We start from the raw sequence: 26,553 nt of genomic DNA on the forward strand, positions 1-26,553 counted from the left end.
TTTAAAAAAAATAGAAAGTGGCTGTAACTGGAAATTCTAACATGCCATCTTGTGTTTTATAGTTTCAATGTAAATAGTTATGTTTTAAATCAAAGGCGTGTGGAATGTGGTTGTGGAAGGAAGGAAAGACTGCTCAGTAGTTATTCTAGAAATCTTCTTCAGTTACTGTTTATATTGCTAATGCTAGAAAATGGTCTCTGAGAATAAACTCTTCCTAAATTGAGACTTGTAAATGTGAGAGCTAAATAGCTAATTTAGAGTGTAATCTTTCAATCTCTTAACATCTCAGGGAATTTGAATTTCAATAAAAAGGCAGCTGTTTCTTTTAGAAGTTGAGTCAACGAGCAGCTCCCGTCATGGCAGCACAGGCAGTGGTGAAGTGAGCGCTGAGCCCTGACAGACCTCAAGGCTCTCAGGATCTGTGCTGTGCGCATGTGTCTTAGTGGCTGTGGGTGTTGTGTGTGTGTGACTTTCTGTCCTCTCATGAATTGAATATTCCAGTTTTCTTATATGGGATCCAGTGTCTGGTTCAGGGGCTAGGTGCTTCACAGATGTGGGTGCCTGACTCATCTTGCATTCTGGGGATCTCGTCTTGAAGAACACTGCTTCTAGCCTTGGATAGTCTTCAAAATACAGAGATAGAACAAGCAGGAACTGTGTAATTAAAATAAAGTCACGGGACCCTGGCTGGCATGGCTCAGTTGGTGGGAGCATTGTCCCGTAAGCCAAAGGGTTTGATTCTCAGTCAGGGCATGCGCCTGGGTTGCAGGTTCCATCCCCGCCAGCGGTGTGCGAGAGGTAGCCAACTAATGTTTCTCTTCCTTTCTCTCTCCCCCCTTCTCCTCTCTAAAGTCAATAAGCATGCCCTTGGGTGAGAATTAAAAAAATAAAGTCATGAGTGCATTTAGTGTTTCAGGGCGATCCTGAGGCGGGGTGGGGTGGCCTGCCAGCTGATCACAATGGGGAAAAGCGTCCTGAGGGAGACAAGGCTTGGGGCGAGTTAAGGAGAAGAGTTGTTCTAGTGAATATACAGAGAGAGAGAGAGAGAGAGAGAGAGAGAGAGAGAGAGAGAGAGATCGAGCACTAACCTTTAACTCCCTAATACTTGGACAAAAGGGGAAGCAGAGGTAAAGCTCAGAATGGAGATCAGGATGAAGGCGTGCCTGGTGGTTACAAAGCTTGCAGTCAAAGATTCTCAGGTTCCATTATCATAAATAAGCCTGTCAGGTTGAGGAGATTGCGATTACTGCTTTTGAAATAAATTCTCTTGATGAACAGATGGAATGTTGAATTCACGCATTGGGTAAGCTGTGACTATATGTCTTGAATGTCTGAAAAAGCAGCTTTAATTTACAAGGTAATTCCAAGAATTTAACAGCCACATTCAGAAAATGACACTTTGAGTCATAAGTGGATTAAATATTTAAGGAATTCATCTTTGTACTGTTGGAGAATTAGTTAGGCTTAATTAAACTCACAAAAAGCTTTTTAAGGTAACTTGATACGTGACAGGAAGATAACAGCTGCAGGTATAAAGTTTAATTTGAAACAGCGGGGCCCAAGTTTAAGTGATTGTAGGTAGATTAAGCCCAGTCTGCTACATTCGCCCTGAAAGCTGAAAGAATCAATTTGTGAACATGTCCAAAACATTTTTTTTCTTTTAGGGTACCCGTACATTGGCCCCACTTCATAAAAACAATTCTGTTTTTCCTCATTAATATCCAGATACAGTCTGGCTGCATAAATATAAATTATGCATACTCATTTTTAATCTAACAAAAATGTTAATTATGCAATGACATAAAAATTTTTCCACTGTTTTCAAATAGGACTTGAGATAATTTAGGTGCACATAACCAGTCTGCGTGTCTACGCATTTAATTGTACATGTATTTATAACTGTAAAATATATGTCTGAATTAGTTTGCTTGGTCTGTCATAACAAAGTCTATAAACTGGGCAGCTTAAACAGCAGAAATTAATTTTCTCACAGTTCTGGAAGCTAAAGTCAAAGATTAAGGTGCCGGAAAATTCAGTTTCTGGTGAATTCTCAATGGCTGCCTTCCGGCTGTGTCCTCACTTGACCTTTTCTCTGTGCTCGGCCATTGCTGGTGTTTTTTCCTCTTAATAAGGACAGCCGTCATATTGGATTAGGGCACCGGCCTTATAACCTCATTTAATCTTTATTACCTCCTTAAAGACCCTTTGTCCAAGTACAGTCACTTATAAAGAACTGGAATTAGGGCCTCTACATGAATTTTGGGGGCAGAGGACGTCATCATTCAGTACATTATAATATCCCATAAAGATTCCTCCGTGGTTCAGTGTCTGTCTAAATTTAATGAAAACATCTTTCTGATAGTTTATATACATGTATAAATTTTTAAAGTTGTAAAACTATAAGCTGTGAGGACATTTCATTTTAATTATATACATAAAGTATTTGCCACAGGGCAATATAACTTACTGTATTCTCTACTACATGGGATACAACATAAATACTTAATTTACAACGGGAAGTGCAATTATAACTATAAGATTTGAAGTTATTTGTAAAGAATAGCTGTGAATGAGTAAATCTTTACACCATTTTCCTGTTGGTTTCATAAAAGTCCACTTCCTCAATGAGGCTAGACACCAATTAGAGTGTTGAATCTCTTCTCATGAAATCAAACGTTTAGTTTCACATTGAAAGAGAAAGAACCACATCCCTACCCCCGATTTAATAGCAAGATGGAATAAAATTTATTGAAGTACCCTAAAGGTTCGTTTGAGTGCCTGATTTACTTAAATGAAGACATTATTTTAACCTGCCATGATGCGTAATGTGCCTCGATATACTCAACATCATTATGAGACTTGGCTCTGAGCCAAAGCAGCTCAGTAACATGCCCGAGCTAAGGTGAACTTTGGGAGATGCGTTTTCCCAGCTCACCGCATGTGCTGGTCGCCCTGCCTCGGTTTCTTTTTCCTCTTCACCTCTCTCCCTCCCCTTCAGCCTTAGGTGGCAGATGAAACATTGCTTCTTCAGTGAGGCCTTCCCTGTTATCTCACACTGGACTAGCTCCTGGTGTTCTGCCTTTTGTAGCAAACAACTCTTTATGTGCTCTCATCGCTATTAGTTGTTCAGTGTCTGTCCATCAGCTTCATGATGGCAGGGGCTCTCTCCGTCCTGTGTATTATTCTAGCACTAAGCAAGTCACAAAGTGAGGGGGTTAAGAAGTACAAATAGGTAGTTACAGAAAAGCCATGGGGATGTAAAGTACAATATAGGAAATGGAGTAGCCAAAGGACACATATGCATGACCCATGGACATGAACAATTGTGGGGGGATTGTCTGAGGGAATGGGGGGTGCTGGGTGGACGGGGGCAAAGGGGGAAAAGTCAGGATGACTGGTATCTCATAAACAAGAAAATATAATAAAAAACAATTTTTTTTCATGAATTAATGAGTGAACTCAACTTGTTGAAGTGGTTATTTGATTAAGGTTTCTTATGTGTAAGCTGTCATGGAGGCAGCAAGCATGAATGAGACCGCAGTCCCTTCTGTCCCTGTCCTCACAGTACAAAGAGCCCATTGGCATATGAAATGGCAAATCCAGAAGGCAAGGTGACACTGCATTGGAAGATGAAGTTGTGAATGGAAGACCCGTGGTCAATGGAAGTTTGGAGCTTCAGTCAAATACTCCTGGGGTTAGTCCAGCCCAGAATATTACTCAGACCATCGGACCTCCAATGTGTAGATTGCTTATCTAGGACTTTGGCATTCCAGTTTGGTTTAGGGGCAAGGGGAAGACTTCAGAGTTGGAATTCCTGGACTAAATACTGGCTCCTCCGCAGACTTTCCTGTCACGGTCACTTTCATGAGCTTCGCTCTCCTCAGATGTAAATAGTTTCTATGTACCAGGTTTACTGTGAAGATCACAATTCATAACATGTGAAAGTACTTTATACATAAAAAGTACCACACAATGTTAGCTGTTTTATCTTTTCTATCTTAGAAATAATTCCTGTCTTAGTTAAGTACTTAGCACATTTGCGTGACATAGAAATATCTAATTTTTCTCTGTGTGATAACAACCTGGCTCAGACACAGCTGCTTTCCCCCCCTTCTTTTTGGCATGGTGTTCTGGGTATAGTTTCATGATGAGGGAAACTTATTGTTAATCATCTTATGATGGCAGAGATCTACACAAACTTGTGAGGATTCTTTCCCCACAATAGACTCAGAAGTGTGTTGTTGGTGAGGTTTTCATTTTTTAGATGAGGAAACTGGCACACAAAAATTAAAGGATGCAGGACTCATGTGCTACCCATCCTGGTTGTTTCCTGTAGCGCATCAAGAAGAAATTGGGATAAAGTAGTAATTGTCGATTAGTCTTTATTTTGATGATAATGTTGTAATTTTATTTTGAGAAGTAATCTAAAACAATAAATAAATTTAAGTTTAAAGTGAGAAAATAAGATGCTAATAATATAGATGGAGAAACGTATGCTATGTGTCCAGAATAACTCAGAAACCGAATTGGAAAATAAAATATCTCTATGTTGCCTAAGTTGAGTATTTATCATTTTGAGTTACTGTAATTTTTTATTGATGAGATGAGCTCCCAATCCAGAAAATTAGCTTTCTTTTTATCCTTCATTGATTATCTTTTACCAAAAGTTATCAACTGGTTATTAATGTGAATGACAGTAGAACTAAATCAATGAATTACAGTCTCAAATATAAATCATTTTCTTGGAATTGTACAGTAATTCTTGGGAGAATTGTAGCTAAATGTGGGTCCACATATTTTTAAGAGGTGCAAAAGCTAGTTGCTCTTGACCAAAGATATTCTGGTTGTTTTAAGGAGCAACCTATATACTTATGATATTAAAATATGATTTTACTATTATAGGTATTTTAAATATATTATAGATATTTATCCAAAATTCCCCCATGTTACCACTTTTCATTGCAACTACAGAAACATGCTGACTGAAGTCTTTGAATCATATATAAGACCTTACAGATTAATGAAGCCAATGTTTTGCAACATTTAAAGCAATCAACCTCTTCTTCCACACGCAGTAGCAGATTCTCAGTCTATGAAACTGATAAAAAGCTGATTTAGCATAGTGTCTCTTCACTCCAGGAACCCCAGGACTCCAAGGAACAGTGTGCAAACCACTGATCTAATCTAACCTCTTCATCTTCTAGGTAAGAAAACCGAGCTCAAAAGATTCAGTGGCTTGATCAAAGTCTCAGAACTATATAGCCGAAGAATTGAGCCTAGAATCCTGGAGTCCTGGAGTCTGGACTCCAAGCTCTTTCTCTTTCCAGCACACCTCTTTACTCTATGCTCACATTTTATGTGAAAAATAATTGATTAAACATATGAGTTGCATATAAGAGTTAATGATCACAAACACATTTTCTTCTCTCCAGAGAGAAATCCAGGGTAAAGAAACCATCTTATCCTATTCTTCCAGATGACATGATGGTGCCAAAACATCAGTGATCTGTTGACCTGGGGAGCTAAGGGATTCAGCCTAACAGGCTCATAGCTAACCTGGGAACAGCTTCCTACCTCTGATTTAGAAGTGGTGTCAGCAGAGGTAGCAGTAGAGGACACCCAACTGAACTAACCGTCACAGATGATGACGTGCCTCCATTCCTATTAGGCAGCTGAGGCCACTGTGTATCAGGATATCAATTTTTTTTTTTTTACCAAATTTTGAAGAGAATGACTAGTCAGTCATCTGATTTTTTATTCATGCTAAGATAATAAATATCTAAATTTCTTCTCTCTTTGGAATTTTATGACTATGATTCCTGTATCTTTCCTGTATCTTGGTTTCTCACTGCTCATCTTTTTTGACCCCAACGTTGTCACTACTCACCTCCTTTTTTCTTTAAATTCTATAACCCGAAGTTAGTCCTGACACATTCCTGGAAGCAGGATGGCAGGCAGCCCAAAGCTTCATTCCTTATAAGAACCGTGCTACCTTCAGATGTCTCAATGCAGTTGAGCATCTTTCTTACAAATTTGGCAGAGTAGGATAGATCAGCTCAGTTCCAAGATTGAAGCCCTACCGGCCACTCCACCAAAACTGCCCTGGTCAGGGTTACCAATGACCTCCACGTAGCTGAATCCAACAGTCAATTCTCAGTCCTCATCCTGACCGATGAGCAGCATTGGACACAGTAGATAATTTTCTCCTCATTAGTGTTTTATCTTTATTTCGTTTCCAAGACAATACACTCTTAGTTTTCCTCCTGGCCCACAAGCCCCTCTGACTGGGCTTTCTTTGTGTTAATGACCTCTTCATGTTGAAGTGGCCCAGGGACCTCTTCTGTTCTCCGCCTGTGCTCGCTCCTTGCGGATAACGTCTGGTCCCATGGCTTTAAATACCACGTAGGTACTAACAACTCTCAATTTCACGCCTCTAGCCCAAACCCTCTGCCATGTCCCTGGCCCCTAGTGCAGCTGCTCATGTGTCTTCTTCATTTGACTGTGTCCTAAACATCTCATTCAATTTGTTCAAACCTGGATCCTTTATCTTCCCCCTCAAATAGGCTTTATTTGCAATCTTTCCAATCTTTGCTAATATCTTCATATCCTGAATTGTTTAGGGCCAAAAATTTGAGTTATCTTTGACTCCTCTCTTTTTCCCATACCTCACGTTCAGGCAATTGCAGTGGTTCTATCTTCAAATATTTTCCGAATCTGGCCACTTCTCTCCACCATTATAGTTGTAATCTCACATGCCCCATCCTTCTCTACTTCTTTGTTTTTCTATTGCATTTCCACCTTCTAACACATCGTATCATTAATTTTTAGACTATGTTTACAGTTTGATGTCTGTAAGCTCCAGATGGGAGTTTATTTATTTTTCAAATAAAACCTGTTTGCCTATTTTGTTCAGTGATGTATTACAAGCACTTAGATCAATGCCTGCGTGGCATAGGCAGCCAGTAATAGTTGTGGCATGAATTAATAGAATGAGCAGCAGCGAGAGAGTCCACTCTAAGTGTGGAGCTATGAATAGGCTGAAAATCAAGAGTCCTGTTTTTGTAATTAAGGGAAAATATCTGCTTGGGAGTTAAAACCTGTATAGCAGTTAGCTTTCACTGCATAGCAGACAGAGCCTCAACACAACCTATCTCAGGTGCACAGCAGTAAGGGTATGACTTCCCTGTCAGGGAGATCAGCCAGGGGACTGCGCTCATTGGCTGGGCTCCCTCAGGTGTCCGCAGGTCAGCTGGCTCTTTCGGCTGCAGCAGCCAGGACGCCTCAGTTTCGCTTCCATGTCTCTCCTCTGCCAGCAGGCTAGTCCGGGCATGTTCCCATGGTGATGACGGAGGCACAAAAGAGAGCAAGCCCCACATCACGAGCCCATTTCGGTCCTTTGCTCTCGTTACCTGATGCTAGGCAATGGGCCAAAATAAGTCACGTGACTGAGTCGTTAGTCTGTGTGAGATGGGGCTTCAGAGTTTTAGGGCAAAGTTTGAAAAACTGGGGCCGTTTTTCTAATCTGTCACAACCAGAAATAATAACTTTTCATGTTTTGGACTAAAAAATAATAAACAGAATGCCATAGACTCTTAGATTTTGAAGGTTCCCATGGCTTCATTTATTCTTGAGCCTCCCACAGTGTAGGCGTCCCCTAGGTAGCATTCCCAGCAGCCGGTGTTGGAGTGCTGAATGCAGATATGTATTTTATTTTCATGTCTGTCTTGCATACAGGAGTTGGATACAATAAGCCAAAAAAAAAAAACAAAACCCAAAAAACCCAGGAGTGATGTAAGCTAGTACTTCTGAAAAAAATATAAGATGATCTCAGATATGCCGGATTTCACCAAGTTATTTGGATATAAGTTTAGTGTATGCATGTGTACAATGGCTTTATGAATGCAGATGAAAAACAATTATTTGTAAGGCTATTTTTGTTCACTGAGTATACAAAATTAACCAACAAACATTGATAATCATGTGTTAATTTTTATTTGTTATAGTTAGTATATTGATTAGGTTTGTCATACTGAAGTAATTTGATTGCTTATTTAGACATCACTTTGGTTCTTAAAGGACAAGAAGAGAGATCATCATTCACTTTCCCAAGAATGACCATGTCCCCCATTGAATGATGGAAGAAATGCTGACAGTTTTTTAAGGGTCTCCCTTGTGCCTATAATTTGTCTTTCCAAAGGCAGATTGGTCTTGAAGTGATGTAAGGATCCTTTCTGTGGATTAGAACTTAAAAAATGCAGAACTTTGGGGTGCAATAATTGTATGAATGGATTGCTGCTTTGGAATTCTGTAATCCTGAGACTTCATAACTTTTCATGTATTTACTTTTTGTTTGAACGATTGTGATTAGGATAATAAATGGTGTGTAGAGCTGAAAAGAATTTAAAGGTCACCTAGTCCACCGCTCTGTTTCTCAGCTCATTGTTCGTGTCCAAGTTATACAGCTAGTTAACTGCTCAGACAAGAGGCCAAGACTCCTAACTCTTGGTTCTGTGTTCTTTTCATTGTACTGTACTCCTTCGCTGGCCTAAGTGATTTAGATCATTATGCAAGACAGTAACAGGCACAAATTATATATTAATATCACATAGACCAAAATTATGACTTAGGAACAATTACTATGGACACAAAATATGACTTACTCAACAAAAACATGAATCAACGCGTTTGGCTCAGTTGCTCAGCAGAAGTATCAACATAAATTTATATGGAGACTGTGATGGACATTTTTAAGAGAATTACTTAATATTTAATTACTTAATATTGCTTAATATTTAATATAATTTAGAGACCATTTTCTCCTTCAGGCCAAAATTTTTCACTATCTTTAGATAATAATTTTAGTATTTGTTGTAAAGCCTGTCTTTTCCAAATGTTTAGACTATTCTGGTAGTTAAAAAGGTACCTTTATCAAGTAGAAGGAAGCCTGGCTAATGGTCAAGTGTATGAGTCTGGCTCTCCCAACAGCCCTGGGGCAGATCACTTAATTTTTGTGAACTCTGTTTTCACTTGAAAAATAGGGGCTTAGGGCTCAGCAGTCTCAAAAGCATCTTTCAAATCTTAATATGTATGTTTCATGATCAAAGTTCAGATTAATTATGGAAAGATCAGAACCTAAAATTAAAGATAGGATATACATGTTTGTGGCTATGAGAAACAATCTCAACAGCTATCACATTTATATTTATAGCAGAATTTGTAGAGTAGCTAGCAACTGGAAAAACCTGTTGGAGTGGACAAAGCTATACATCTATTCTCTTCATTAATTTGGCATGGAAGATGAATTTCTTCTGAGTGGGGAGTTTCCCAAAAATTAGTTCAACGTTAATAGTGATATGGGCGGATGGCTATATTATAGTTATAAATTATTTAGCCATATAAAAGAAAGAATTCAAACAAAGTTTGTTGAGATCAGGCTTTGATAAGATAACTAAGCTCTTTTCTCATATTAGAAATGCCATAGTCATGCCCAAGACTTGCACTTCAAAAGCTGGTGAAACTTACTGGTTTCTGCATGGTGAAACAGAGAAGGGAGGAGGCTAAAAAGGTCGTGTGCATTGTGAGGAGTTCCTGATTAAATACCACACAAGCCAGTCTGGTGATGTTGGCTTGAAACTTACACAGTTCAGTGTAAATCAACATACTTGTGGTCAGACTTTTTGGAAATCACAGGTATATATACTAGCCTTAAGACAAATCCTAAGGAAAAATATGAAGTTAGATATAGAAAAATGTTCTGATTACCCTTGAAGGCAACATATGGTATAGCTTAAGCCTGACTGAGAAACATTAGTTGAGAAAACTAGTTGAGAAAATTAGTTGAGAAAAACTAGTTGAGAAAATTAGTTGACTGAGAAAAATTAGTGAGAAACATACAAAATTATACTTGGGTGTTTATATCTTTAACAGTTTGCTTTGAAACACTAATTATTATAACATTGATTTTTGTATTAAATTTTGACAGCTTTATTTAGCATATTTTACATAACAAATACCAGGCCAAGTTCAAACTTCTGTGCCTAAATCACTTGCAAATAACCTTTAGTGAACATTTACTATGTGAAGGTGCCCGAGGCCCAGGATAAAATGTGGTCGCTGATTGATCACAAAGTCCAGGAAACCTAACGGTGGAAAAGAGGCCAAATCCCTTTATTCTCTCAAGAGACCTAGGACTGAAGTTGCCTAATAATTTCTGCTGTCTCAGCTCACCCACCCACTTTGACCTTGTGTGCCCAGAGGTCAAACATGTTCAAGTTTGCTGGCTGGCCCTCTGTACTTTGTAGTTTCAACTTCTCGTTAGTGCTTTTAAGGGTATGTCCTATTGACAATTTAAGTCCTTCTCATCCTAGATTTCTTTCTTTCTCTTTCTGGGTCCTCATCTCAATACTTGTATGTGTGAAAACGCCTTCTGCCTCATCAGGCTAGTCTGAGAATCAAAGGCATGAGTTATAATCTGATCATTATAAATTGGCACACAGATATTAAGTATTGTTATTCATACATGGTATAGTATTGTGGTTGAGTCTTTAACTTTTGGAATCAGGCCACCTGGATTCAAATTTTAGCTTTGTTTAGAGATGGTTGACCTTACACTAGATACTTAACCTCTCCAGATCCCTGTTTTGTTTTTTTTTTCCTTTTTTAATTTAACAAATGAGGGTGATAATAATACCTCCTGCTTAATTAGGTTCTGCAAGAATTAATGTGTAATTTTCAGTGTTGTTTTTAGCTTGTAGTAAGTCTTCCATAAACTTTGGTTATAATGGGTATTAAAGGGTAGGTTTATGGGAGTAATCACTTTGTAAGTTATAAAATGTCTAATCATTATATTATACACCTGAAACTAATATAATATTATATGCCAACTGTAACTGAAAAATAAAAAAAATTAAAAAACAAGAGTACACTCAATTTTTGCCTTATGTACTTAATCTAGTTCCCAAATACCACGCAATCTCACTATATTATTATCACCATTACAATTAATCCAGAATTATTAGGTAATTAGTCATTATGTATTTACTTCAATTTGGATAGTCAGTGACACATAAAATGTGTCTGAGCAACCTGCAGCCTGAGCAACCTGCAATTCAACCTCCTGCTAACCATGGCATTAAAATGCCACCATCTGAGTCACAGATTTTTCAGGGCCTTTTCCCTACTTTCCTAAGAAAACTTTGGTAGCAGAAAACAGACCTGCTCACTGACTGTAGAACATGCCTTGTGGCTTTATACCATCTTCCACTCGAAGTGAGTTACCAATATTTGTTTACTAATACTTTTTTCTGTTTACTAAAGGCCCATTTCTTTAATGCATTTAAGACTCCCTGGAAATCACCCTATTTTCCTCTGCATACTCTGATCCTCTTTCCCCATGTTAACCAGAAGGACAGGTGAGCCGTGGTGACAGCCTCTATGCTCATCCGGGCACTGAGCTTTTTGAACCCTGCCAGCTTGAGGCCAAGCTAGCTGCACACATGTGTGTGTGGTTGATTCCAGCTGGAAGAGAGAACGTCTTCTGACTCCTGCTTGACCCCAGCTCCGTTGAAGGATAGACGTATCCTTCAAGTCTGTCCTCCACCTCACTTCCGTTTCTAATCTTTGGCATGACCCCATCTATCCAAAGTTTCGATATTTGACTTCTAGGTCATTTATCTGGCTGCTCATTTTCTGTTACTGCTAGAGTTAATTGTGTACCGACTTTGCCGTTGCTTACCCATAGATATACCAACCACTTAGCTGTGGCTTCAATACTGTCACGAAGTCCCATCTCCAGCTTGGCTTCTGGGGCGGTGGAGTGCCCGTGCCAGTAAATTTCTGGACCTGGTTGTGCTCTTCCACCTGCATGCAACCAAGTGCCTTGTATTGCATTTAATGTGTCTTATTTTATCTCTGTGCCAGATACAGATAAGTCAAGCTAATAATTTAGTATTGTATTTTAAAAAGGTTTGTCTCATGTCTATCCAAATAGGTTTTTAATTTCTATGGGAACAGTCATGTTGTTTTAGTCACAGCACAGTGAATTATCACTGTTGTGATTTTAGTAACAGAAAAAAGAGAAGATGTGATTTATTTTGGTATTAGCTAAGTTATTCCCTTGGTTTAAGTGCATTAATCAGATCGCATGATTAAGCATGACCAAAGTAATACCACTATCATAATAATCTTTCTCTCTCTCTCTCTCTCTCTTTCTTTCTCTGGGTTGAACTGTAGGCTATTTATTATAGGATACTGAGCATGAAAAGTAATGACACCAAGTACTTCAACCATCATAGCAAATAAAGCTATACATTAAGTCCAATAAAAGCACATTTTAAGAGAGTAAAAGAGCCATTTCCAAAATTAAGTTAAAATACTATTTTCATATTATTGAATTATTTTAATAATATTTAAGTAACCCATATAAGATGAGTTATTTTGTTGATGGCTGAAACTCTTTATAGGTATTTGTTTTGAGGAGTTTTAGGAATAGCATCTTACTGTTGAATGATAATTCCCATTTTTCTTTAGCTTATACTTTTATGTCTATTATATTGTTTTGTAGAAGGTTCAGAAATATGTATTTTATGCTATACATGTGATTTCTTAAAAATATTAGCTGTAGTATGGCAGTTTCATTGTGAGTCTTCTAGGTATTCCTTCTTGCAGGGAGATATTAGCTCTATTTTTTAAAACATATTTACATACCTTTCATTCTCTCTCTCACTCTCAATATGATTTTAATTTATTACATGAAAAATTTTCTTTTAACAATAAATTTTAAGCATTTTCATGAGTAAGAATTGATTTTGAAATAACTTGCTACATTTTCTCCAGTTCACAATTATCTAGTTGAGCCCTTCCCAAAATTAAATGTTGTATGTGTGGAATTGATTCACTTCAGGGGAATGTATTGTTTACTCCCAAAGAGATGTAGGTTTCTGGCTTTTAACAGCAGTAATGGGTCAGCAAAGTGCCCATCCATATCTGTCATATATTCGTCAAATTCATTTTGCCATCTAACCCACTGAGAAGGCAGGGGACTGAGTACTAGGTGACTTCTTTGGTTTAAATCCATTAAAAAAAATTAGAGAGTCATCTGCCAACAAGACAAATAAGAAAACAAAGTAAATGAGACAGTACAAACCCTAGCAAAAAAGGTAAATTTTAAAAATAAGGCGAATATTCCAGAAATAAAATACTCCAACAAAGCAGTCAGGTCCAATGGAAGAGGACCGAAGCAGGAAGAGACAGAGCTGGCTGGGCGAGAGGCAGCAGGGCACAGCCATGAAACCGCACGTGCAAAGGGTAGGCAAACTGGTGCTCCTTTAAGCACAGAAAGGAGAAAGAGAAGGAAAGACTGAGCGCCGAGAGGTGGTAGGATGCTTACAATGTGCTGAGAATGCTCGAAGCCCTAAGAACACCAGTGAAGGCTATGAAATAGACACTAGGTAGAACCACACATAAATGTTGGGCGTAAAACCTCGTTGGTCCTAAATCACACAAAAAGCTCAGGCAGAGCTGGTGGAGTTTACAGTAGAAAAAAAAAATATTTAAACTTCAAAGAATAGGGTGGTATAATAATACTCATAGGGCGAGTAGGAAAGACAGATAAAGGAAATAGTGCTATCGCTAAGGACTTTGACTTGGGGCATAATCCTCAAAGACAGACTGGACTAGTAGAATCTACTTCTCCATTAAGGGAAAAAAAAAGGAGACAGAGAAAAACTTTTGTGATTAAAGACATTAAACTCTTCCAAGAGTTTACTTCATATTTGGGACATATAAGGATTTTAGGGAAAAAATAGACAAACCTAAAGTGACGATTTCATGAGCACTTTAAGCATAGCTTACAGGCGAGCTAAGTTTTCTGTTTTAAAGCAGAAAGGTACTGGCTCAAGACTGAGTTTTCTCTGTGAACATTAATCAGCTTTAAACTTTTAGTGAAAACCTAAGTCAGTTTCCATTGGTGGGTCCTCCATCCACATCTGAAAAGGAGACTGAAGGCAAATGTTAGACATTTAAAAGGTAATAGATAAATACATTAACAAAAAGTTGGAGTCAGAGAGTGAAATAAATGATTACATACTGTATTTTAAAAATTATAAAAAGTTGAGAACTATGAGACATTTCAAAAATTTCCTACCTAGATGGTAAAACAGGGAAGAAAATAAACCCAAAACAATTGACTCTGTATCCTGCCTTAGAATGATAATGAGTTTATTTAGTCAACTGAGGAAACTAAAAATATACACTTTTTTTTTAATAAACACATGCCTGTTTTTAAGACAGTGAATTAATTTAGGAAGGATTGATATTGTTATGATAGTCTTCCCACCCATTAACATTACAGAACTCTTCATTTATTTTAGGCCTTCTTAAATAACTTCCAGTGAATTAGTTGAGGTTAATCTTGACTTAGGAAAAAAAATAGTTTAAAATCCTGAAATGGAAATAAAAAATCATAATTACCATTAAAAATAAAATGGTAGTGGTTTTTATCTAGGGCTCATGAAACATTTTTAATGTTTAATGAAAATGAGCTAGACAAATGTTAAAAGATATGCGCTGGATTTAAAAAAATCCCTTAAGGAGACACAAAGAACAGCTATGAATTTTTAATGTCCAAATAACTATAGCAACAGAATGCCAGCAAAAACAAAACAAAACAAAAATGCACAGAAACATTTGGTTTTCTTTTCTTGTTTTTTTAGAGTTATTTACATATTCTGAATTCTAATTTTATGTTATATGTTCTAAATAGATTAATCTAGTACGTAGCTTGCCTTTATGATGTCACCTGTTTAACAGAAAAACTTAATTTTAAGCTGTGGAATTTATCATACTTTTTCTTTATCAGAACTCATTTGTGCTTTGAATTCTGTTTAGTATGTCCTTCCGTGCTTGGACACCATAAAGTTATTTATTTATTTTCTGTTTTAGAAGTATTATAGCTTTTCTTTTTCACATGTTATTACTGACTCCAGCTGAGAGAGATTTTTGTGTATGACATGAAGTATGAATATAATTTTATCTGTTTCTATCTGCATAAACAAAGTGTCCCACAGCTGTTAATTGAATAATGCATCCTTTCCCCACCGATCTCTAAAGCTCCCTCCGTTAAACCTGAGGTTCCTCTGTACGAGTAAATTTGATTCTGAGCTCTCTTTGCTATTTCTTTCCTCTATCGATCCATGCCTCACCAATACCACAGTTTTAATTTTCATAACTTGGTAATTACTTTGACTTTATAATCCTTCTTGAAAGGGAATTTGTTCTTCTTCAAATTTTTTTGACTATTTAGGGCTATTTTTGCTTCCAAAGGAATTTTTAAATCAACTGGTAATGATATCACATTGAATTTATAAATTAATTTAGGAAGGATTGACATTGTTATGATAGTCTTCCCACCCATTAACATGATAGAACTCTTCATTTATTTTAGGCCCTTTTAAATAACTTTCAATAATATTTTAAATTTTCTTCAAAAGGTCATGCATATTTAAAAAATTATTCATAGTTACCTCATTTTACTGATAACTGAAAGACATAGTTGTATCTTTTAAAAATTTCATGATTCGATTATTTCGGACATCATATATTTTTAAAAATTTACAAAGTTGGGATTACATTGCCTACTCATTTAATATTTTCCAGTGCCATGAGGTATCCTTCAAAACATGATCTTTAGGGTAGCTACATTAATATTCCAATATGGACAAACCATAATTTATTTAGTTATTTCTTTAATTATTGGTATTTACATTCTTTTTTCTTTCATGGCCAGTATATTTATCTTCTTTATGCAATGTAGATTTTCGCATGCTTCAGGGAAATAAGCTCATCTTAAATATGTCCCCCTGCTAACCCTGTGGTCCGAGCGAGTTGATCTGTGTCCCATCCTGTCAGCGATCAGCCTGCACCCTCATCATTGACGCCCACCAGGGAATCTCTCTGTTTAGCTCTGGAGTATTTCCACTGTTGATGATTTTCACAATTTTCCACCCGACTATGAATGACTTACTTGCTAAATCTTTGCAACCAATAATTATTTATTCAGGATTCACTCCTAGAACTTGAATTACTGGGTCAAAAGCTATTCATTTTTTTTCTATGACTTTTGATATATATAATCAAAATCAATCCAATGGTAGTTGCTTCAGATGTCATGATCTATAAAAAACACTATGCAAACATTAGAAATTATGACATATAAAAATATATATTATACAGATTACTAATATTGCTTAAGCATTTAAATTTATATAGGCTTATCTTGAGTCATAAGATGAGAGTGAATAAATCATGAATGAATGGTTCTGGAAGGATAAGCAACAGAGGGTTACCAGGGGTTAGTCCTGGGTAAAGGAATCATGAATGCTGTTTATTTTCTACTCTTTTTCTTCTCTGTATTTTCTGTTTTCAGCCATATACATGAATTATTTATGAATAAAATTAAAAAAATCCAACTTTGTTATTCTTATATAAGTTTAGAATCTCTTTCATTTCTTTCATTTTTAAGGAAACGTTTTTTTACGTTAATTCTGTTTCTTCGTATGTGTTCCTTCCTCCCTTTTAGAAGTGAGATTGACCACGTATCTTACAATGCAGTTGTGTAAATTGTTATCATTGTATTTAGTAGATACATTTCAGAGCTGGAAATTACTCACCATTTGGTACTTAGCTGCATTTTAGGTGAACTCAGAAATATCACTAAGTGAGCTTCTTTAACATCATCATCATGATATTGAAATATCAACCTCAAATGACAGATTTCTTGGGAATTAATGTGCTTGTTGGTTATATCAGTGTTTTTTGATGATGGCAGGCAGTCACCATCACAAATGGCCAGAATCCATGAAAGCCACTGATTACATACTGTTTCCTCTCCTTGCTTGAGACTGAAGCTCTAAAGGTCAGTGGGTTTCACTCGAGACATGTGTTAGGGAGCAATAGGGGAAAAGTTAACTTTTCTATCCTTTATTAGAATGTTCGATTCCTCTTGAAGGTAGGTGGGGTAACTAAAGAACAAAGGCTTTACGGACAATGGAAGCTTTCCAAATAATGAAGAAAAAATTGTTTTGAAACAACAATGATGCCCCATTCTTTTACTTGGATGTGTTTTCTTAGGCAATGACAAACAAAGTGTTTGATGATTTGAGGTTTAATTGTTTTTCTCAGCAAGACATCCCACTGCCATGGGGTTTCTTTTCAGGAGGGTTTTTGAATTGGTACATGGTAACCCATTTTGATTGCTTGCTCCACATCCGCTATGAGTACACCCTGTTCCAAAAAATCACAAAGTTGTGATATTTTTATTTGGGCAACTTCTCCAATCAAGGTAATTCATCCTATCTTCAGAAAACACAATGGAAAAAGGCAGCCTAATCTCTGTGACCTTAAACTTCCACTGAAACTTAGAGACGGGTTAGCACAGCTGGTGAGAGCTTGGGGCTAATAACAGCTAGGTCATGGATTCTATCCCATTACAGGGCAGTGAAACTCAAAGGAAAAACCCCACTGCATTTGCACAGACTCCCTGGCACATCTGCTAGCCATTCACAGTGAGCCAGGAGTGTGGACTTTTTTAGTGAATCATATTGTTAATTAGAGTCTCCAACTTGAAGCTGATTGTGGGACCAAGCAAGAAACCAGCTGAAGCTGGGAGAGGTACCCTAGAGTGTGCTTGGCCAGAACCCAGTGGAGGGTGAGAACATTTCGACTGGTTCCAGGAAGTCAGTGTTAGTTCAAGACACTGTTACTCTCTGGGCAGAGCAAAGAAGATTGGGTTTAGCCACCAGGAGGGTTTTCGAATGGAGCCATTGCATGTGCCAGTGTCAGAAGAGCAGCCTGTAAGGGACAGGACACCCACCAGCAGGCAAGGGCTCTGCGGATGGTGTCCATTTCTGGAAGCCACGCAGGCAAGTGCCATAAATAGTTCCCTAGCAGCCACTGGGTTCAGGGCTGAGGCTTGCCTTGAATAGCTTGGGAAGGAGCATGACCTCTGGAACTTGGCCGACTGAGCTATCGAGGAGAAGTCGAGGTGAAGAATAGGTACCATTTGGTGAACCACACAGCCATCCGCCCAGGCTTTGGGTGTAGAGGCGGACTACATGCTGTGCTGTGTCTGGCAGCATGATTTAATTATAAGCTTCACCAGACAGACAAGTAGGAATGGTGACATGCCATCTTTCTCTGCACAGGCTGGATCAGGACTAGGAAGGGACCTTTCTGTAGGTGGAAGCCACAAACAACCCAGCTGCAAAACACTATGAACGTGGAGACAGCACAGAAAAGGGGGTGTTGTGACCAATTATAGTCAAAGTAAAAACTAGGTGGAAAGGATGTTCTCTTGGCAGTAGCATCCTTTTCATCTGCGACATAATTCCAGAAGCATATACCACATGCCTAATGCAGCACTGATCAATAGAATTTCTGCAAAGAGGGAAATGTTCTGGTCAGTCTGTTTTGGTAGCCACTAGCCATGGGTGGCTGTTGAGCACTTGAGGGGTTGCTACTGTGACTGAGGAACTTTTAAATTAAACTTAAATTGAATTGAATTTAAATTGCAATATATGGCCAGTGGCTACTGGATTGGACACAACAAAACTAGACACTAGAGTAAGTGGTAATTGCAAATCCTGTGTTGAGAATAATAAATTAATAGTTATGAAAAATGACCAAGGCAAAGCCCTGGGGGGGGGGGTTCTTTCCTTTTGGCTGTAATCCAAATAGGTAGCATTCATTTCTTTAAATTAATAAAAGGTAAACTCCTTTGCCTGTAGTGATGAAAATTCACCTTGTTATTGAGATTCAGCACAGAGAGAGCACTGAATTCATTTTCTAGGCCTGCATTGTGCCACAGTTTGTTTATTGGTAAAACATAATTAAAATCTTATTGGAACTTATTACGAGGAGTTGATAGTTAATGGGCAATTTCTAAATAGTCCTGTCAAATTGGATAGTAGTTGTCTTCCAAGTAGTTTCAAAAGCAGGCAACACAAAATCTATTCAAGTGCAGGAAGGAAATAATATTGTATAATTTTTTAATTTTTAAATCCATTAAGAAAGTTATATTTCAGGTTGTATGTGTCATTCACAGAATATTTTAGTATAGTAATACATTAATGTAATTAAAATATGTACATCTATTGGGGGTGCTTGCTTAAATATTTTTTCCTAATATAGATGTATCATCAAAAAAAAAAAAATACAGAGTTCTCTGCTCAATGTTTTATCCTATAGGCAAGTTTATCCCTGGGGCTAACCAATATGATTAAATGCTTATCCTAATCTCAGATGTTTTGAATAACATACTGACAGGGAAAGTATAGTTATTGAAGGCTTCTCTTTACAGTACTTTCAATTACTGTATTAGCCAGTTCACTTGTTAGAGGTTTCATAATTCTTTTTTATGCTCAGTGAGTTCCCCTCCCCCATGCCTGCATCTTTCTCATGTTTCATTTTCCTATATTTTTATAGCTCCTTCCAAACAGTCTCTGAGATTCAATCAGGGGCTTCAACAATGTGCAGTCTCCCTTGGTAACCTGCTCTGACTCTGGAAAGGCCTCCCTCCCTAATCACGGCTGCACCCCACAAGTGAGGTATTATACAGTGAATGCAGTGCCAGGAACTCCAGTGTCGGGAGCATCTCCTCTAATTAGGCTCATTCATTGGTCTGATTTAGAGAGAGCAGTACTGCTCCCGTTGCCCCTCCCAAAATCACTTAGGTTGGGCTCTCTGCCAGAGCATCCTGGAGTTGTTTCCAAACTCCCCAGCGGATTGTAATGTGCGTCCAGAGTTGAACCCTGCTGAGATGGCTGCTTTGTGTCATGCGTGAGCACTGTTACACATCGCCAGATATCACTCAGTTATTACACATTGGTCTCCTGCATGGCCCAGTAGGTAGCCACTCTTCTCTGGTGGCCATCTAAACTTAAATGGATTAAAGTGAAATAATATTGTAATGACAACTCAGCTACACTTGCCACATTCAAACGCTCCAAAACCCCAAGTGGCTAGTAGCTTCCATATGGTACAACCCCGCTAGAGAACATTTCTATCACCAGAGAATTCCACCGAGCTTTGTTAACTCTCAGGAAACACCAAATTGGAGAAGAAACCCCAAAGCCTTCTATGTGGTTGACAGATGCTCTGCTGTATCCTTTATTACATTTGGAACTTAGTTTACAAATCCCTCAATTTTTCAACTCAGTTGAAATGAATTTTGGTTAATTTAAATGAAGGACTGATTTCGTTTTATATGATTTGCTTAGCTGAGCTTGAACCTACCTCCCTTGTTAGAGTGTTTGTGCCAGTGTCTCACTCAATCCCTGACTAGTTTTCTGTCGTGTGTGCCATATAAAAACAACTTAATCATAGAGATTATCCCCTCTGAAATCTATATTGTTTTGTGGAAGAGGTGAACAGCTGGTGAAAATAGTCCTAAGGTTTATAATCCCACCAAAGGAAAATATGGTGTCAGTCTCTGCCTTGCCCCATGACATTTGTGGAACCCGGAGAAGGACAGATCTCATGCTCTAATAACACATCAGTGTAAACATCCTGTGGGGTCTTATGAGAACAGGGACATTAGGGGTGGGAGAATATTGACCTTGATATCATTTTCACTTATTAAAAAGCTAAAGGTAGCCATTTTACTGGCTGAATATTTACTGCCTTGTGGTAAGAATCACTTTTTGTTAAATAACTTGCAATCTCATTCATTACGCAATGCCTTGACACACACGCTACATACAGATTTTCACCTGGACCTAGCATTTCATTTCATATGCCCTCCTGGCTATTTTGGACAGTTTTCTTAAGTCCCACCCCCACATGTAAACAGAATACATCAGTCCATTAATGGAACTCATTATGCTCATTTGTCTTTGCCAAGAACTATTGAAAATGATCACAAATGACTATGTAATTATAATTAAGATTTCATAGATGCATACACTGTATTTTTAACAAGTTCATTCTGTTAAGTTTCACCCTATTTCAAATAGTGACATTCACAGTTACAAAGAAAAATTATTAAAATGACAGTTTAAATAATGTCTTTGGCACATAAGCTAGTTATCCTATTTAATAATTGTAATTATTAGTTCATAATATACAGATAGTAACTCTAGGAAGCTTATGCTATTAGAATACCTAAGAAGAATAAATGCAACAACTTATTCTGATAGGATCTGGCAACCAAAGAGATCTTTTTATTTTTCATTTTAGACCATATACCTTTAGTTTTAATTTTGTTCTCTCCAAATGGGTGAATCTTTCCCAGTGTGATATTTCAGTTTTTGTAAAGTTGTAATATTATGAAGAATAAAGTAGATTAGGTCTCCTTGTTACTTACTGAACCAAAAATGATAACATATCATCAAATTACTAGAAAATTTTTTCAATCAGGGCCTTCAAAAATGATTCCTTTAAAAAGTTGTGACAATCTTGTAATTTTCAAAGTAGCATTTTTAGAACCTTTCCCCCTCCCTTATTTTTCTAGTTTCCATTCAGGACATTTCATCAAACTTAGTTTTTTCCTTCCTCTACTGCATGTGGTCTTTATGTGCTTTCTCCCTGAAAAAGAAAACCTTTAGTTTCAGAAGCTCTGTGTTCTATTCCTTCACTTTAAAATCATGGGAAAAATAATTGTCATTTCCTTATCTCTGTCTCCAATTCTCTCATCATTTTCAGTGGGCCAATTTTCCTCTTTTTCTTCTGTCTACTGTAAGGAACTTTTTACTCTGCTCCATTCCCTGCAATTTAGGGTTTACAATTTCTTTGAGCTTCTCAGATTATCCTTTGTACTTGCGTCTACTTTTTCATTAAAAGAAGACTTCAGTCTTCTTTTGACTTTGCCATCTGTATATTGCCATATTTAAAACCCATCTGCTTATTGATTAAAACTATCCATCCTGCTTAATGATAGCAAATGCATAACTTCTGATTGAGTTAAAAATGATCACGTACTGTGAATGAATTTTGTAGCATGTTCATGTTAGTGCATTATGTGTAATAAAGCTGAAGTAAAATAGCTTAGAATGAACATAATATCAAGAAATAATAAGAACTTGCGTATCCTGTATCCTGGGTCAACAAGCCCATAAGGCAAATCACCATTTTATGTGAAATTTGACAATCATGCCTGTGTTGGGGACGCTATAGTAGGGAAAAGGGCGTGGGCATTGGACTGGCCGTCTTGAGTCCTAGTTTTTGTCAGTCCCTGATTGTGTGCCTTTGAGCTAAGTTATGTTTCCCCTTCAAAACTTTCATTTATAAAATGGGGGTTAATATCTCAAATGTTTCAATGAAATGATATGCAAATCACCCTCCACATTACACAGTACCATAGGCCTCCACAGTGATAATTTTCCTTCCAAGAAATGGCCACCTCTGCTTTGGATTCAGGATAGGTGAACTTCAGCCTACTTATAACCATTTCAATAGGAGTGCATTTTTAAAATTACTATTATTGCATAAATATACTACCTGGGTAGCTAAGCTTGCCTTCACTTCATCTACCAACTAAAACCGTATCATCTCTAAAGGTTGAATATCACATTTAAGAAACTCTCAATTAAATATTCTTTCTAGCTTTAACAATCTTTCTAATTGAATTACAAAACAAGTCCCATCACCTTGCTTGTAATGGTGTCAGACCATTCCTGGGTCAGACCATTCACGCAGTTTTCATCAACGTAATGATGACACAAGGTTTTTTCTGAGGGCTTAAGGCCTGGGACACTGAGGTGTCCCTATGCATCAACCTGAAAGTCTGCATGTTCAACCCTAATAGCCTCGCTCTGAATTGAATCGAAACCCTTTCAATTTAAATGGTATTTTCAAATTGTTTTTTGGAGACCTATAATCACAAGAACAGCATAATTTATATGCCATCACCATTTCTCAAAAAAATAGTAATCCTGAAAGAGATGCACACTTACTGGTTGTCAAGAATTTAAAAAAAAATGATGAGGTTGATTACGCATGTGGCACTAGCCTCCGGGAGAGAGGACAGTAGCCCTCCTGTGCCCCCTCCAAGAAGGCAAGCGCGCTTCTGGGAAAGCCCTTTCCCTAAGAATGCATGGAACCTGCTTATTAATTTTCCATCTACACCTCCCTTTGGCACATTTACTAATTATCAATTTCATGAGCTATGAGTGAAATCTAAGACGTTTCGTCTGAAATTACAGCAATAGGAACATTTTATTTTCATTTGTGCTGCAGCCTTCATTCTGATCCTCAATTCTTTATCAGAACTTCTGACTTCGGCTAAACATGCGCACAATGAATGGCTTTTATGAATGGATACAGGTGCCGTAAGTGCAAGATCAAGAAGCCACATAATTATTTTTTTTTCTGTGTCTATGTGTTTATTATTTTTCTTGTTTAATCAGTTCACCGTTTTTCACCCCGTTCCCAACCCGCTCCTCTCTGACAGCTGTCAGTCTGTTTTCTTGTTTCTGGTTGTTTTTTTTTAATTTATTTTGTTCGTTAGATTCTACATATAAGGGAAATCATATGGCACTTGTCTTTCTCTGACTGGTTTTTTTCAATTAGCATAATACTCTCCAGGTCCATCCATGCTGTCACAGAAGTTAAAGTTCCCTTCCTCTTTATGGCTGAGTAGTATTCCACTGTGTAAAAATACCATATAATTATCTTTACAAGGTGTTAAGACCTCAAAGAATTGAATGATGACGTGGACCTCATTCTGTAAATTTGACTTAGAGACTGTTAACTATGCCTGGTGAGTTGCCAGAGTCTTGAACTGTTTTTATAGATGTTTAAAATATTACCCGTGTATTTTATCTGGGCTTAAGAGTGTTCTGGCCAGCTTATTGTGGGGTTTCTTCTGCTGCCCTAGTTTAGACATCACTGGCATCAACTTTTATATTTTGACCCCATGCTTCTTTCTCTTTCTCTAACTTTCCCCTTCTCCAGCAGTAAAATCTAGGTTTTCATAGCAAACCAGTGGGTAGGTCGGGTTGCTAAGTATCTGCCCACGCAAGGGCATGTATTCTGGAGTAGTATATACTTAGAATATATTTGACATTTGATGATCCAGCTTGCCTAAGATATTTGCAGCACAATTTCAACTCTGACAATTGTAAGCAAAGGATCTAGTTGGTATTTGGTGAAGTAAACAGATGTGGACACGCTGCCTGCATTGAGATGCATTAATTTTTTTTTCAGAAGAGTGGATAAGACATTGTAAGAGTGCATAATGGAATTCAAATGAGATGGGGCGAGAGATTTGATATTCAGGAATAAGTCACAGTATAATAAATCTTCTACTTTGTTTGGGTTGAATGAGGAGTTTCTAATACTGAAAGAAAGTCAGAGAAAAGGAAAATGGAGATTCTGGAGAGGAAAGGCTGGCCCTGGGAGAATGCTATTGCCTTCAATGGAATGTTGTAATCTTTGAAAGGCACTGGTTCAGTTCAATACCTGAAACATTCATTGATCATTACTCTGGAAAGCTAATTTATTTACAAGGCACAGAGTTGTGTCTAGTGGAAATACAAAGAACTAGGCACAGCCCTTATCATTAAGAAACTTTCAAATATTGGTATTTTTCAGAGAGAGGAGTTTTCTCAGTTGGGACAATAGGGAGCTCCTTTGACGTAGCATGGTGAGATAGAATTGCTCTTGATACACCAGTGGTAAGAAGGAGATATTTCCTTTTGATGAGCTCTCTTACAATAGGGTGGTAGAACCTTGTAATCATTAATGCTTTTGATGATTCTTAATTGCCACATTCTCTAGTCTTAGTGCTTGTTTGGATTGATATTTTAGGAAAGGAGGTCCAATGACTTGTGTTAGCCACCAGGATAAGACATAAGTTCATCATGTAACATGTAGTTATTGACCTCTTAATTTGCCTAGCACTGGGTTTCTAGATTATAGGGCATATCAGAGATCTTTAATGTATAAAAGGTGACAAGGTTCACAAATGAGAGCTTATAAAAAAGAATAACCCCTTTTAAGCCTCGAGAAATATGACACATACTCGCTTGAGGATTTGTTAAGCTCCTGCTAGGGTGAACTTGTTTGTGACCCAGTTGTAGGATTGTTGTATGATGACTGTCCCACTGGCAGGCATTTCTGTCCAAGAGAATGTAATTGGGTGTTGGTGACTCAAGCGAGAGTGGGAGGACCATTGTATCCACATTAAAGACAACGGGGACTCTATTTGTATCCAGCTCTGCACCCACCAGCATGAGACAAAGAAGAGACCTGGGGGAGGTGGAGAGACAAACTGTTTATTTTACAAGTTCTAGAAAGAAAACTGTGAGTCTGAGTTGCAGGACTGCTAAGGAACGGGAGAAAAGAGAGAGAACTTTGCAGGCTGAGCCTTGGCTACAGAATGCCTGCCAGCAGGAGACTCATCACTAAGATATTACAGGGAAATTGAGCCAGGCAAGAAAAATAAGTATCGCTTTTCTCCTCACCCCGTAAATTTTGTTATTAATAAATCAGATTCTTATAGAAGAGCCTGCCACAGCTGTCTCTAGAAGCAAGGTTTTATTAGTAGTTTTTATTAAAATGCACAGTAGTTTTAAGAGCAGATATTATACTTGTAAGGCAAAACCTATGTCATTGAAAACACATGTGGTTGTGACTTACCCCTTACTTGATTTGAACCTTGACTCTTGGTTTTGTTGCTGGGATAAGGAAGCATGACTTGACATGCAGTTAAAGGTGTGGTAGTCTGTGGCTGATTTCCCCTTCTTGGTCCTTCCTGCCTGGACTTCTGGGAAAATTCCAAAATGCTGCATTCTTATATGAGGGCTACCTCTTTGGTTGCTTCAGTTTCCACAAGGGACATCTTTTAATCAGTAGAATAGCAAGTCAAAACAGGAACAATCTAATCTCTTTTGAAATTAAATTTGAGACAAATATCATCCACGTAAATTATAATTTTCCAATATGATTTGGTGAAGAGAGATTAACACTCTCCATGCGCTTGCTTTGCAGAAGAATTAATTGTGAAAACAATCACATATATGGGTCTTATTTTCCTGACTATAAAACATAGGCTAACTGTAGAGGAGAATTATTATGTTTTGCTGCAGTTTGTGTTTTTCAAGTGCTTTTGGGTCAGATCGTTCCCGCTCACCAGGGCACACGGAGGCCTGGGTTGTGGTAAGTTTGTGGGCACATGCCCTGCCATGAAACAGGCATGGCCAGGCAGGGCCAGCAGCATGTCGATTAGGTTTGCTTCCGCTGTACTGCTGCAGCTGCTCCTGTCCATCGGTGCTGACTCCCGATTGTCACAGCAAACGGGAACTTAGCTCTGGGGCCTGAGATGAAGGAGAATCCACACCAAGCCTGGGTAACATGATTGGGCATGGTGGTGGGCCTTGGTGTGACTGGAGTTGTACTTTGGGAGGAAAGAAGGAAAATGTGCCCTTTGCACCCCTAGGAGGAATCAAGTTCATCTGTACACAAGTAGGCTCAGTAAGGACAATTAATTCACAGTGGTTAATCACCCCAGATGACCTTAGTGTTTCTCCACCCTCTAAAATATCCTGTAATTCCCCTAAT

At 37.9% G+C, this 26,553-nt stretch overlaps 1 protein-coding gene across 2 annotated transcripts in view; it reads left to right on the forward strand.

Annotated features, from left to right (window-relative positions):
- Positions 1–26,553, forward strand: part of ESR1 (estrogen receptor 1) — a 236,558-nt gene that overhangs the window by 66,972 nt on the left and 143,033 nt on the right. The gene's annotated exons all lie outside the window — the stretch shown is intronic.

The sequence above is a fragment of the Pteronotus mesoamericanus genome, unplaced genomic scaffold (assembly GCF_021234165.1).
Source record: "Pteronotus mesoamericanus isolate MK-2021 breed Mesoamerican mustached bat unplaced genomic scaffold, CSHL_Meso_final contig_20, whole genome shotgun sequence".
Classification (NCBI taxonomy): domain Eukaryota; kingdom Metazoa; phylum Chordata; class Mammalia; order Chiroptera; family Mormoopidae; genus Pteronotus; species Pteronotus mesoamericanus.